At 45.7% G+C, this 12,267-nt stretch overlaps 1 pseudogene; it reads left to right on the plus strand.

Annotated features, from left to right (window-relative positions):
- The first annotated feature begins 1,927 nt into the window (after positions 1-1,927).
- The window catches only part of LOC129352170 (serine/threonine-protein kinase BRSK2-like), an 88,565-nt pseudogene continuing 78,225 nt past the window's right edge, over positions 1,928-12,267 (plus strand).

Genomic DNA, 12,267 nt, shown 5'->3' on the forward strand with positions numbered 1-12,267 from the left:
TTTAATCAACTGAAAGTGTCCCAGCGTGTGACATGTTTGATTCTCCCAGTGCAACACACACACACACACACCAACACACACACACACACACACACACACACACACACACACACACACACACACACACACACACACACCAACACACACACACCTCCCACAGCGGCAAATATCGATTCTCCACATTTACTGAATAATTGAAAGTTTGGATGAATAGATTAGAGCAGAAATGTAAAATGAGAAATGAGCAGAGGGATAAAAGTTTTGTGTTTTAGTTTCCACCATGTTTGGGTTATTTATAGAGAGGCAGCCTTTCATCTCCCGCTGTCACCCCGACCCCAATTCAATCAGAGAAACAGAGAACTGCGTTGCGCATGCGCCTCAGCTAATTAAAGCTGCTGCATCAAGCTGCATTGGAGGCGGAAGTCAATGAAACTGACTTTCACAATAAAACCATTTAATGCCTAGCTTTTAAAAAGCATGAGGGCACAATTCAAAATCTGGATGACTTGTCAGATCCAGGTCCTTCAACTGGATCAGAATCAGAACATGATCTGTAAGTTTGACATAACAACTATTGTAGAAATTCATTTTTTAAAATTCTATTAAGGTAATGAGTTTCTTTTTGTTATAGTATGGGAATGTTTTGCTTTGAAATTCATTATTTATTAAATTCAATCAAAATAAAGGTAGAGAATGTTTATTTTCTAAATAAAAATTAAACCGAGTTGTTCACCTTGTAAATTAGCATTAGAAAGCAGAAATATTCCTTTCACTCTATATGGTTCTGGTTTCTTCACATTTTTAAAATCAACTTGATTGTATCAAATTATGTCTAGATGATTTTTTTCTTAAATAAACAGCCTTAAGTCTTGTTTAATGATTAAACAAGAGATTAGACGTAAGTTTCTTGGATCTCACACGTCACTCATGACGTCACCTGTCAATCACTTCAGTGGGTTTGATAACAATTAACCAATCAGCAATCTCAATGTCCTGAAGTAAACGGCCCTTATCTGGAGGAACTGAACCTTCATCACCATTGAAGTCTTCATCGCTAAGCAGTGAAGGTCCAATGTGGGGAGCATCGATCCTGACAGCAGTAACCAGAGCATGTAGAGAGCAGAATACAATTTATTCCATCTCCAAAAACCCGAATGAAATGGTGCAAGAAAAGCTTCAACTTCCACATGTTCATCAACTCCAATGTACCTGGCAGTAAATATCCTGTTTTTGTCGTAACACTTATTGATAAGAGAAGGTACTCATGCTTGATTTTATGCCAGTAGCATTGAGAAAACGTGCTGCAGTAACTGCGGTATTTACATTTAAGCACCTTTTTATGCTAATGTTTATTTTTAAGCATTTTCCTGATGGCAGATTTTTATGATTTGAGTGGTTATTGACATGTTTTGGATGTGAAAAATGCATCCATGATGCATGAAGAAGGAATTTCTACTCAGGCTGATGAAGCAAAAATTATTTAAAAATATATCGAGTTTTACTGAGTCCACTTCCGCATGGGGGCGCAACAGCGTCATGTGATTTAATTAACTAGTGAAGTTTACTCCAGCAATTAACATGCTGGAGTAAAAACCTTCTGGAGTAAACAACAGAAGGTTTTTAAAATGATATTCATGACATATAACACTTTTACATTGATTAGACCAAATGTTAAACATGATATTGCCATAATATCAAATATACTGGATATTACAAAATAATTAATTTGTAGTAGAAATAATGTAATCAAAATAGAAATATGGTGAAATTAGTAACTGATATTATAGATTAAAAATAAAGATAAAGGAATATTTCAGCTTCAGAAAGCATTTACACGTTTATTTCATCATTAAAAGAGCAGAGGACCTGGTTTTATTTTGAAAGGGTTCCCGGAAGTGTGTAATTAGTGAGTTGGATGCAGCTGGACCGGCGGCAGCAGTGGGAGCTGTCCCATCTCAGATCACACCCAGCGGGGCCGCAGCGCTGCGCTCCGCTCCTCCACCATGACTCCCGGATCCGGGACCGCAGCCTGAGCCGCACCGCGGACCGAACCCCGAGGACCGAACCCGGCGGACCGAACCCCGAGGACCGATCCCCTGGGGGCCGCGGGCACGCGCACGCAGGAAGGAACGCACGCTCACGCGCAGCGACCCACCGGCAGATTGAAGGAGGGAGCCGCGGAGCTTCCGCTGCGGAGACGCGTCCCGCGACAGAATCCGGTCCGCGCGAGGCATTTCACGCCCACGCAGATTTTAAAACATGTCGTCTTCGGGGAAGGACGCCAACAGCGGGCATTATGCCAACTATGTGGGACCGTACCGGCTGGAGAAGACGCTGGGAAAAGGACAGACAGGTTAGTGAAAACCGCACCTGCTCCGCGCACATCACGCGTCCCGCTGACTGGCCCGGTTCGGTGCTGCGTGTCCTGAATCCGCTGCGGGAGATGCTTCCTAAATGCGGATGCAGACTGCAGAGAGAGGAGCTGCTCTGCTCATGATGTTGATGATGGTGAAGATGGTGATGATGGTCCGCCTTTAATCCTTGTTGTCAGGCAGACAGACAGAGCGGGGTGATAATGGGCCCTTGTGAGGTTTGTGTCTTTTAGTTTCATCCATCTGTCACTGGGGCCTCTGCAGAAGAGGCAGAGCAGTGATGCTGCAGCTCAGGGTGATGCTGCAGCTTTGGCTCCAATGCAGCACTCCAGCTCTGTTCCTGCACTGGAACAGCAAGTTATCTTCAGATTCTGATCCAAGCCGGTTCTGTTCAGGGAACAGTCAGAACTCAGAGAGGACTTTCAGATTTGGGAGCAGATCAGGTCAGGAAGAATCTGGATTCTCTGCGTGTCTTCCAGTAGAAATGAGCTGAATCAGGTCCTTTTACCGCTGAATGGCATCAAACTCGGAGGATGCAGAGAGAAGCTGGAGTTTATTGGTCAGTTTTCAGATTTTTATTCATATTAACAGCATTTAAATGATTCACAGAATCTTTGGAGACCTGATGAAATCACACTGGAGGACCTTTTGACTTTTTAGTGACTCAAACAATCCAACATTATATGTAAATCATATGAAGAGGGTCAAAGGTCATACCAGCACAGGTTCATTCATCATTATGCAACCTGATGCCTGAGGAATCCTGACTTAGTAAAGTCAGTCACATTAAGAAAACCATCACTTTGTGTGTTTTTCATTCAGTACCTCTGGAACGTTGAGACAAGTGTAAATAAAAAGTAAAATAATCACATCTGTCGTAGGAGAGGTTGTAATGGACGACGTAAATATGGAAGAAGAGTGTTTTAGGATGGAAGCCTTGAGGAACGCCGCATTGGATCGTTCACAGCCGGCGAATGCGACCCGCATTCAACGTTGTCCAACAGTCCTGAACGGCTCAATTCCAACTTTCTGCTGTAAAAATCCAATTTGCGCCACTTCCATATGCGGAATTAAATCAGATATGAATCCGATTCTTTTCAAAACTTCTCCGGTCAGAACCGTCGGGTCACATTTTTCCAACTTTTACCTCATTGATGTAAGACATGCATCATAGCAATGAGAGAAGCTGCTTCATTAAAATGAGTTTCCTTTTGTTCTGATCTTGTGATGATATTGTCAAGATCTCTACAATCCATCCATAGATCCAAACGCCTGATGCTTCTGTGCATGCAGGTCACTGAACCATGAACCCATTTAATTAGTGGTATGAATAATCATGTAAAAAAGTTGGGTTTCAATAAATAAATCCAACTTTTTATGGAACATTTTATGTGAATGTGGCCAAATTTGTAACAGGCAATGAATTAACCGAGAACGGAGCCCTGAGGAACCCACATGCCACCCAAAGTATTCTGAATCCATTTAACATTACTGGTCTCCCTATTCGATCAACCAATCAGCATTCTTTAAAAGTTTCAGTGCAGTCGGCTCTCGCTCTGCTTTCTGTCGTTTTCAAGGTTTAATGAAAACTAACCATAAAACCAGAGCTGGTTCTAAACTCAGATTCTAGAAGACAAACCTTTATATTCTGGATTCTCAAACCGCAGCTCAGACGTTGTGTTTCGGCTCGCTTGGTTGAGTCCAGGTTCTGTTTTGGATGCTCCACCATCTGTGATCACACACAGCCAACAATAATCAGGTCCAGCAGGTAAAAGTGAATCTCAGCTCTCTTCCTCTGTGGGTGAATAATTCATAGCCAGCCAATTAGCTGGTCTGCAGACTCAGAGTTGGAGCTTTGCACAACGTGTTGCCGCCATATTAATCACAATTTCTCTGTTACGTCTTTGTTCTTGTGCAGAGAAACGGATCACGACTGAAGGTTCATTTATTTTTAAACCTCCTCTGTTCAGACTGACTGAAGTTTCTGATCAGTTCTAACAGATCCGGGCGGAGCCGTTTCTTCATCCTCATGCTCTGTGTGGAGAGAAAGCAGCGATGCAGAACATCTGGAGTTCAGTTCCAGGTGTTCCTCACGGCATCCAGAACCTGTTTGCTTCTCCAGAAATGGGTTCAGTCGGTCTGTTACGAGACCGGCAGATTATTAAATGATCATTTCTGGACCTGAAAAGTTACAAAAGTTAGAAGATGAAACACAAGTGGAAATTTTCCGCTTGTAAGAATATTATTTGTGAATTATTCAGATAATAAAAATCTCTTTGATCTGCATGTCTTCAGACGACTCCACAGGCGTCAGAAGCTCCTGCCTCAGCAGAAAGTGACGTCATCTCAGTGTTGGAGGAATAAGAAGAGAAATCAGCTGAAGCTCTGCAGGACGAAACGAATCGCAGTTTCTCCTGTTTGAAGCGCAGCAGCGCTGCAGAGCAAACGTCTCGCAGCATCCTGTTCGCTCACATCAATGCTGCAGTTTCTGTGGATGCACAGAAAGTGCAGAAATGTGTCCATGCTGCAGACTGAGGGGGGACGGTTAGCTCGCTGCTGGTTTTCATGAAACCCAAACAATCTGGTGCTGAGCTGTCAGACTGGGAACTCCGGATATCATTAAACCTCCTACACGAGTTCAGGCCGAGCTCTCGCTGCTTTCTCGCTGCTCTCGCTGCTCTCGCTGCGTCTCCTTGATCGTGGGAAACACTGGTCTGCTCTGTTAGCTGCTGCTACATTCAGATGTTTGAGATTCTCTGCATTTTTTTGGATATGAAAGGAAAGAAATGTTTCAATTGTTGGGGTTTTGCAAGGTCAGATCCTTAAAAATGAAGTCTTTTTTTGTTGAAAGGACTTACAAATTATATTTTCATTATATTTTAATGAAAATATAATTTTTTGGGGACTTTTGCTTGAATAAAATTGTCTCTGATTCTCTGAATCTGCATATGTTGCAGTTTTGCATTATTTTGTTTTATAAAACCACAAACCAGTTATTCTGTCGCACTTCTACATGACAAAACACTTTACATTCTGCTTGCATGTCTCCTGTTAAGTATAGATATCAGTCCATGCTGCTATTATTTATTCATTGATCTTTATTTAATCTGTATTAAATGGAATCATGTCCACTGTGCTGTTAGCTTTGGATTTAATGATTTCATAAAGAAGTATTTTTGCTTCCCAATATGCCTGACTAATCTCTGACTTGTGCTTTACGTTAATGATTCATTCTTTGCGTTAATATTTTGCCAAAGACGCCCACTTTGTAGTTTGGAGAGTCGGCCATGTTGGAAATGTGAATCTCTGCTGTAGAGAAGCTGCTTTTCCTCTTCAGTTTTTACTTTTAGCATATTTTCAGTCAAAGACCGAAATGCTCCAGTGGAGAATTCCCAGCTGTAAATGAGCTCAGATGAATCTAATTGAACAGTTTTTAAAAATTCCCACTCTGAGCGTTACTTTTCCGTCTCAGGGCGATGAGCGAGGAACAATGGCTGCATGGTGTTGGTGCTGCGGAGTGTGAGGCAGCGCCGACTCTGAACAATTAGTTTGTGTTCGTGTGTGTCTGTGGAGAGGGGGTTATGATAAAACGCTGCTGCAGCAGCCTGCTGCAGCAGGCTGCTGCAGCAGGCTTCACGCAGCGCTCATTCTCTAAATGTTGGCTAACAGTTTGGGTGGTTGTCATGGTTTCAGCTCTCCTCCAATGAGAGCCTCCGATGTTCTTCACTGTCAGACTGCAGATGCCAATGTTTTCCTCTTTTTTTGTTTCTGCCCAGCCTCCTGATCTGCTTTCTGACCGACTCTGTTGCTGTTGACGTGTTTTTGTCCGATTTATTGTTTTTCTTCTGCAGCCGAAGAATTTGAACAGGACATGCTTACATGTGGATATATATCTATCTATATATATTTGCTTTAACTGTGGTCTGTATCTGCTTCACCCTTTCATTTAATCAGCAGATAGTGCAGGTTTTGATATTGGTGGGTGGTTGCCCAGGGTGTCATCTTGAAGGGGGCGCACATCCACCAGATGGACATAAATTCAAATACATTGGATTTTATTCTGTATTGTAGTTGGTTGGAGGAACCATGCATGCAAGAACCGTCACTGTAAGCACCAAGGTGAGAAACAAGATTCAGCGTTTCTGTTTTTGGTGGATTGCTTCAGTTTAGCCTGAAGATTTTAACTTTTTGGCCAGTAAACGAACACAGTCCCTGCAGATGCTAAGTTGGTTTTGCAGCCAACAGCAGTGATTCATCCTTTGAGTTCAGGAGCTTCTAAATGAAACAACTGGATGATGGGTCAGAGTTTGTTACATCCCTGATAATTACTGAAAAGGAAAAGGACAGAAATCCAAAAGAAACAGGAAGAATTATTTTAAAAAATCATTTTAATGTACAACGATATCAAAGATAATGGAGGAAAAAAGTTATTTCTAGCTTTTAAACCAAACTGTAACTTTCTAAAAGAACCCCCATCATTACTGACAGTGAAATCCAGTGGTGGCAGCATCATGCTGGTGGATAAAATTAGTTATAAATACCCATCAGTTTGACCAAAACCTTCAGAGTTAGAAAGTGGAGATGAACGAGTCCAAACAGAAGAAAAGTTTCCTCACAATCTGAGAGATTTGGAGAAGTTTCTTTTCCAACAGAAGGTTCTCATTCACACGCCGCTGCTGCTGCTGCCACCGCTGCTGCCGCCGCTGCTGCCGCCGCTGCTGCTGCTGCCGCCGCTGCTGCTGCTGCTGCTGCTGCTGCTGTTGCCGCCGCCGCTGCAGCCACTGCTGCTGCAGCTGCTGCTGCAGCTGCTGCTGCAGCTGCTGCTGCAGCTGCTGCTGCAGGCGCTTCCTTCGCCTCCCGTCAGTCTGAGAATAACGATGCCGGCGAGATGACAGCGTTTAGTTTTATTTGTCATAACCTGTCGTCGGCTGTGTGCCCCAGCGTGCGCTCTAATGAAAGTGTCATGTTATTGACGGGACAGTCCTAAACGCTGCGCTCCCTCGGCCCCGTAGCAGAGTGATGATGATGATGATGATGATGCTGAGGAAGGGGCAGCAGATGGCTGCCTGCCTTCAGGTGGCTGAAATACAGCTTCATTATCAGCAGGTTGCAGGTGGAGAGGCTCCCAGCAGGCTCAGCGCCATGTATTCATGTGTGTGTGTGTGTGTGTGGTTGTGTGTGTGTGTGTGTGTGTGTGTGTGTGTGTGTGTGTGTGTGTGTGTGTGTGTGTGTGTGTTGTTCTGGGTCGTCACCGTGTTTTATTAGACTTGCAGGCTTTGCTTCATTATGCTGCATTAAATGTAAAACAGCTCACATTAAATTTGCGGCGCTTCATTTGCATTCAGACGATAAAAGCTGGAAAACACCTGAAGTGTTTCTGGGTCTGAATCCATCATGAGCCCAAATCAGCTCACAGTCAATGAAACACAGATTTCAGTCCAATTTTACTGGATTACAATATTTTATAAGAACAAAAAAATGATTTTTAATACAGAAATGTGTATGTAGTTAAAGTCCTTGCCTGAATTACTGCGTCAGTGTGGCGTAGCACGGAGGAGCTCACCCTGCAGTTCTGTTCGGTTCAGGAAGTCCAGTTTCCATAAGCCAGGCTGCAGCTCCAGATGCTTGAACTGGGACGTTTGTGTCTGGATTCGTGTTTTCTGATTGTGTTTCCCGTGTTTCAGCTGTAAGATCAGATCTGAGCTAAAATCCTGTTTTCTTTGTCTTTGATGCCTGAGAACTGATCATCTCTTCTTCCAGCTCAGGAGACCTGGTGGAGAAATGATTTCACTTATTTCTGTTTTTGTTGTCTTGTTGCTGATTTAACAGTTTAAAGTTAAGTTTGGTCTGCAGACTGCGATGAGGTCTGCATGCTGCTGGTTTCATGTCTGCAGATTTCATCTGATTTACGGGAAGAGAGATTCAGCGCCAATATAACTCAGAAAACTGATTGGGTTTCTTGATTTCCGCCTTCATGGATGTAAACTCACACAAAATGGCTTTTATGAGGTTTTTAAACCAACCCGCGGTGAAGGACCAGGGACTGGAACTGAGCAGTTATGTCTAATATTTCAGATTTAAAAGACGTGTCTGTGAATGTTTGGCTCTAACTGTCTGCTCTGCTCCAGGTGTTCAGTTATGATTGAGGCTCAGAGACATAATAAGCTTCTATTAATGTGAAATAAATGTGACGATGGAACATTTTTCTCCACCTCCTCTTATATTTCCTGCAGGTTGCGTCATTTTTGAGAAGCTTGTTGTCTTTATGAAAGTTTCCTTCGGTTTCTGGCTTCAGTTGGTTTTATCTGCCACACATTGCTGGTACTGATCCAAACCCGGCCCAGAGACTCGCTCGTGTTTATATCTGTGTTTGCACTTATTTTCACTTCCTGTTTTGGCTGAAGTTTGACTTTTTCTTTTTGAATAACGTGTAAAAAGTTTTCATTGTGCTGAAATGGCATTTTCTAATTCAGTTTCTATTTTCCATCAGCATGTTATATGAACATGATCCAATCGTGGTGCATTTAGTAGAGGGGCAAGAGAGGGAGCAGGGGGCAAGAGAGGGAGCAGGGGGCAAGAGAGGGAGCAGGGGGGCAAGAGAGGGAGCAGGGGGGCAAGAGAGGGAGCAGGGGGGCAAGAGAGGGAGCAGGGGGGCAAGAGAGGGAGCAGAGGGGCAAGAGAGGGAGCAGGGGGGCAAGAGAGGGAGCAGGGGGGCAAGAGAGGGAGCAGAGGGGTATTTAAAATTATGTCTGGTGTCAAACAGCCCCATCCTCCTCCTCTGCGTCTCTTTTTTACCCACTTCTTCCCTTTGATTTGCCCCTTTACCCCCCACTCCATGCAGAGGGTCTGGGTTACCACGGTAACCGGCTGGTTGGAGGTATCCTGCCCCAGAAGGGGGCATGAGGGTCTTTAGCTCGAGCCATTAAACAACGAGTGAGGAAGAAATCCCCCATCGCTCTGTCTCTCTGCTGCCTCTTCCTCAGAGTCTTCCTCAGTTTCTGTCTGAATGAATCGACACGGTTCTGATGTCGCTCCGTCCACCGACCTACCCCCCCCCCCCCCAGGGCTGCCTGACCCCTGACCTCCCAAAACACTCCGGTCTCCTGGAGGAGGCAGGGAGACGGTGTTGAAGTTGTTGAAAGCAGCGAACGTCTGGCTCCGATCTGCTGTGTCTCTGTTGGAAGTTGATGTTTGTTTCCCCGTCGCCATGCAGGCGGTTTGGAGGAGAAACTCACCGAGTTTCCACTCGGTTTCCTCCAGCCGAGTGGAGCAGAAAGCCTGAAGACGGGACGAACAAACCATGTTTGGTTGGATGATCTGGAGCCACGTTTACATTCCTGATGAATCATGAGCAGCGTTTCATCGCTCACCTGTTGCCTTGACAGCAGGGCCGACCCAACCTGTCTGGGTCCGACCCAAACCTTTCCGGGTCCGACCCGAACCTTTCTGGGTCCGACCCGAACCTGTCTGGGTCCGACCCGAACCTGTCTGGGTCCGACCGAACCTGTCTGGGTCCGACCCAAACCTGTCTGGGTCCGACCCGAACCTGTCTGGGTCCGACCCCAAACCTGTCTGGGTCCAACCCCAAACCTTTCTGGGTCCAACCCCAAACCTGTCTGGGTCCAACCCAAACCTTTCTGGGTCCAACCCCAAACCTTTCTGGGTCCAACCCCAAACCTTTCTGGGTCCGACCCCAACCTGTCTGGGTCCGACCCGAACCTTTCTGGGTCCGACCCAAACCTGTCTGGGTCCGACCCGAACCTTTCTGGGTCCGACCCGAACCTTTCTGGGTCCGACCCGAACCTGTCTGGGTCCGACCGAACCTTTTCTGGGTCCGACCGAACCTTTCTGGGTCCGACCCGAACCTTTCTGGGTCCGACCCGAACCTTTCTGGGTCCAACCCCAAACCTTTCTGGGTCCGACCCCAACCTGTCTGGGTCCGACCCCAACCTGTCTGGGTCCGACCCCAACCTTTCTGGGTCCGACCCCAAACCTGTCTGGGTCCGACCCCAACCTTTCTGGGTCCGACCCAACCTGTCTGGGTCTGACCCAAACCTGTGTTAGACATTAAATGTCTAAGTGGATTCTCAAAACTGTCCACTTAGACATTTAGGGTCCCAAACAGGAACCCTAAATGTTCCTGTTTGGAACATTTAGGGTTTTATTCTTTCTCTGGAACTGTTGCACATAAAGTTCATTCGTAGGTTTAAACACGTCTCCAGTATTTTAGTCAGTTTTTGTCTTGCTAACGTTGATATTCATTTCTTCTACTGCCTGGATCACATGATCAAACATGCAAATTAGGTGATGACATCATACAGTGACTTCCCTTGCTGAGGAGTTTGCATCAGTGCTGGATCGTTGTCAGAAACAATCTGGGAGCAGAAGACGGACGGACAGACGTTAACCTGAGACGTTTGTCTCTCCTCCGGTCCTGCATAGACGTTGTCCCTCTTCGTCCCTCTTCGTCCGGCTCTCAGAGTAAACGGTGATTGCTGCGTCTCCAGGGACTCCTCCCGTCTCTCTGAGCTCCATTAGCTCTGCTGTATGTACAGACTCGTGTCCTGAATTTGTCTTCAGTCAATTATGTTTATAATGTGGAGTTTAATGAACTCCTGCAGCCTGTGTGCAAAGCTAGCTGCAGCTGATTGTTGTAATGTTGGCTGTAAATCTCCAGGGGAAGGTGTGTGTGTGTGTGTGTGTGTGTGTGGGTGTGGGTGTGGGTGTGTGTGTGTGTGTGTGTGTGTGTGTGTGTGTGTGGGTGGGTGGGTGGGTGTGTGTGTGCGTGTGTCCATGGTTCTGCTGGTTAACGTAGCGTTGATGCGTTTCTCTCAGCTGGAGGGAAACGGGTCTGGAGGTCCTGCTGGGCGGCGCCGCCACAAAGCGCCACAAAGCGCCACAAAGCGCCACAAAAGAGCCATCAGAAACACGGCTGGATGTTTGCAGCACCTGGAAACACGGAGAGGAAAGTGGAGCAGCTGTAACACATCCACACACTGTCAGATGAAATAGATTTGAGGTAAAAACATTTTTAACCAAACAGACGTGGAGACCTGGATGAGCTGCTGCTGGGATTAGATTTTAATCCCAATCTGTGTTAATCTGGAAGCTCTTAAACACAGACCTGAAAAATAAAACTTTGTTGAAAAGAAGTGCAATAATTACTGTCTTCTCAGATGATATAAAACACATTTGTGTCTTACTGCTGGATGTCCTGGTCAGCATTTGTCCACTGACTCGTCACTGAGTTATTAACCACTAGATTTCAGGGAGTTGAGGATTTGACTGAGCCGTTTAAATCTATCGGCGCTCCACAGACGTCTGCTCTACTGTAAACGGTCCCACCTTTTTATTGTCGCCTCAGATCGCTGGACTTGATGTTCTGCTGTTTTTTATCAGACACCAGTTTGAAGGTTCGATCAATAGGCAGCAATCAGACAGGGACGGGTTCTGGCGCCAATCAGACAGGGACGGGTTCTGGCGCCAATCAGACAGGGACGGGTTCTGGCCCAGATAAGCCCGTCTCCAAGCTGCAGGCTTCTTTCCTGCAGCCAAAAACTTAATGAAATTGAGCATAAATCCTCCTCCTTTCACGCTCCCTCTCTCTAAAAAGTCACTTTCATCCTCTTCCAAAAGCAATCTGGACTTTTCCCCTGAGTCAGCAGTCGGAGTGAAGCCGGGGAAATCATCCATTCAGGCTCTCTGATCCGGACTCTCGCCCGCCGCTCCGGCCTCGCTTCATTTCGGACCCAAATGAACTTTGAGGATTCTCATATGAGATAGATAAATTTCCTCCCTTCGTCCCCTAAAAGGCCTGACTGCTGCATGTTGGGAACCGGACTCCGTCACGGATGGGAAGTCCGGTTCAGGTCAGAAACCAGAATGAAGTCAGAGT

The sequence above is a fragment of the Poeciliopsis prolifica genome, unplaced genomic scaffold (assembly GCF_027474105.1).
Source record: "Poeciliopsis prolifica strain line A6 unplaced genomic scaffold, Auburn_PproV2 SCAFFOLD073, whole genome shotgun sequence".
Classification (NCBI taxonomy): Eukaryota; Metazoa; Chordata; class Actinopteri; order Cyprinodontiformes; family Poeciliidae; genus Poeciliopsis; species Poeciliopsis prolifica.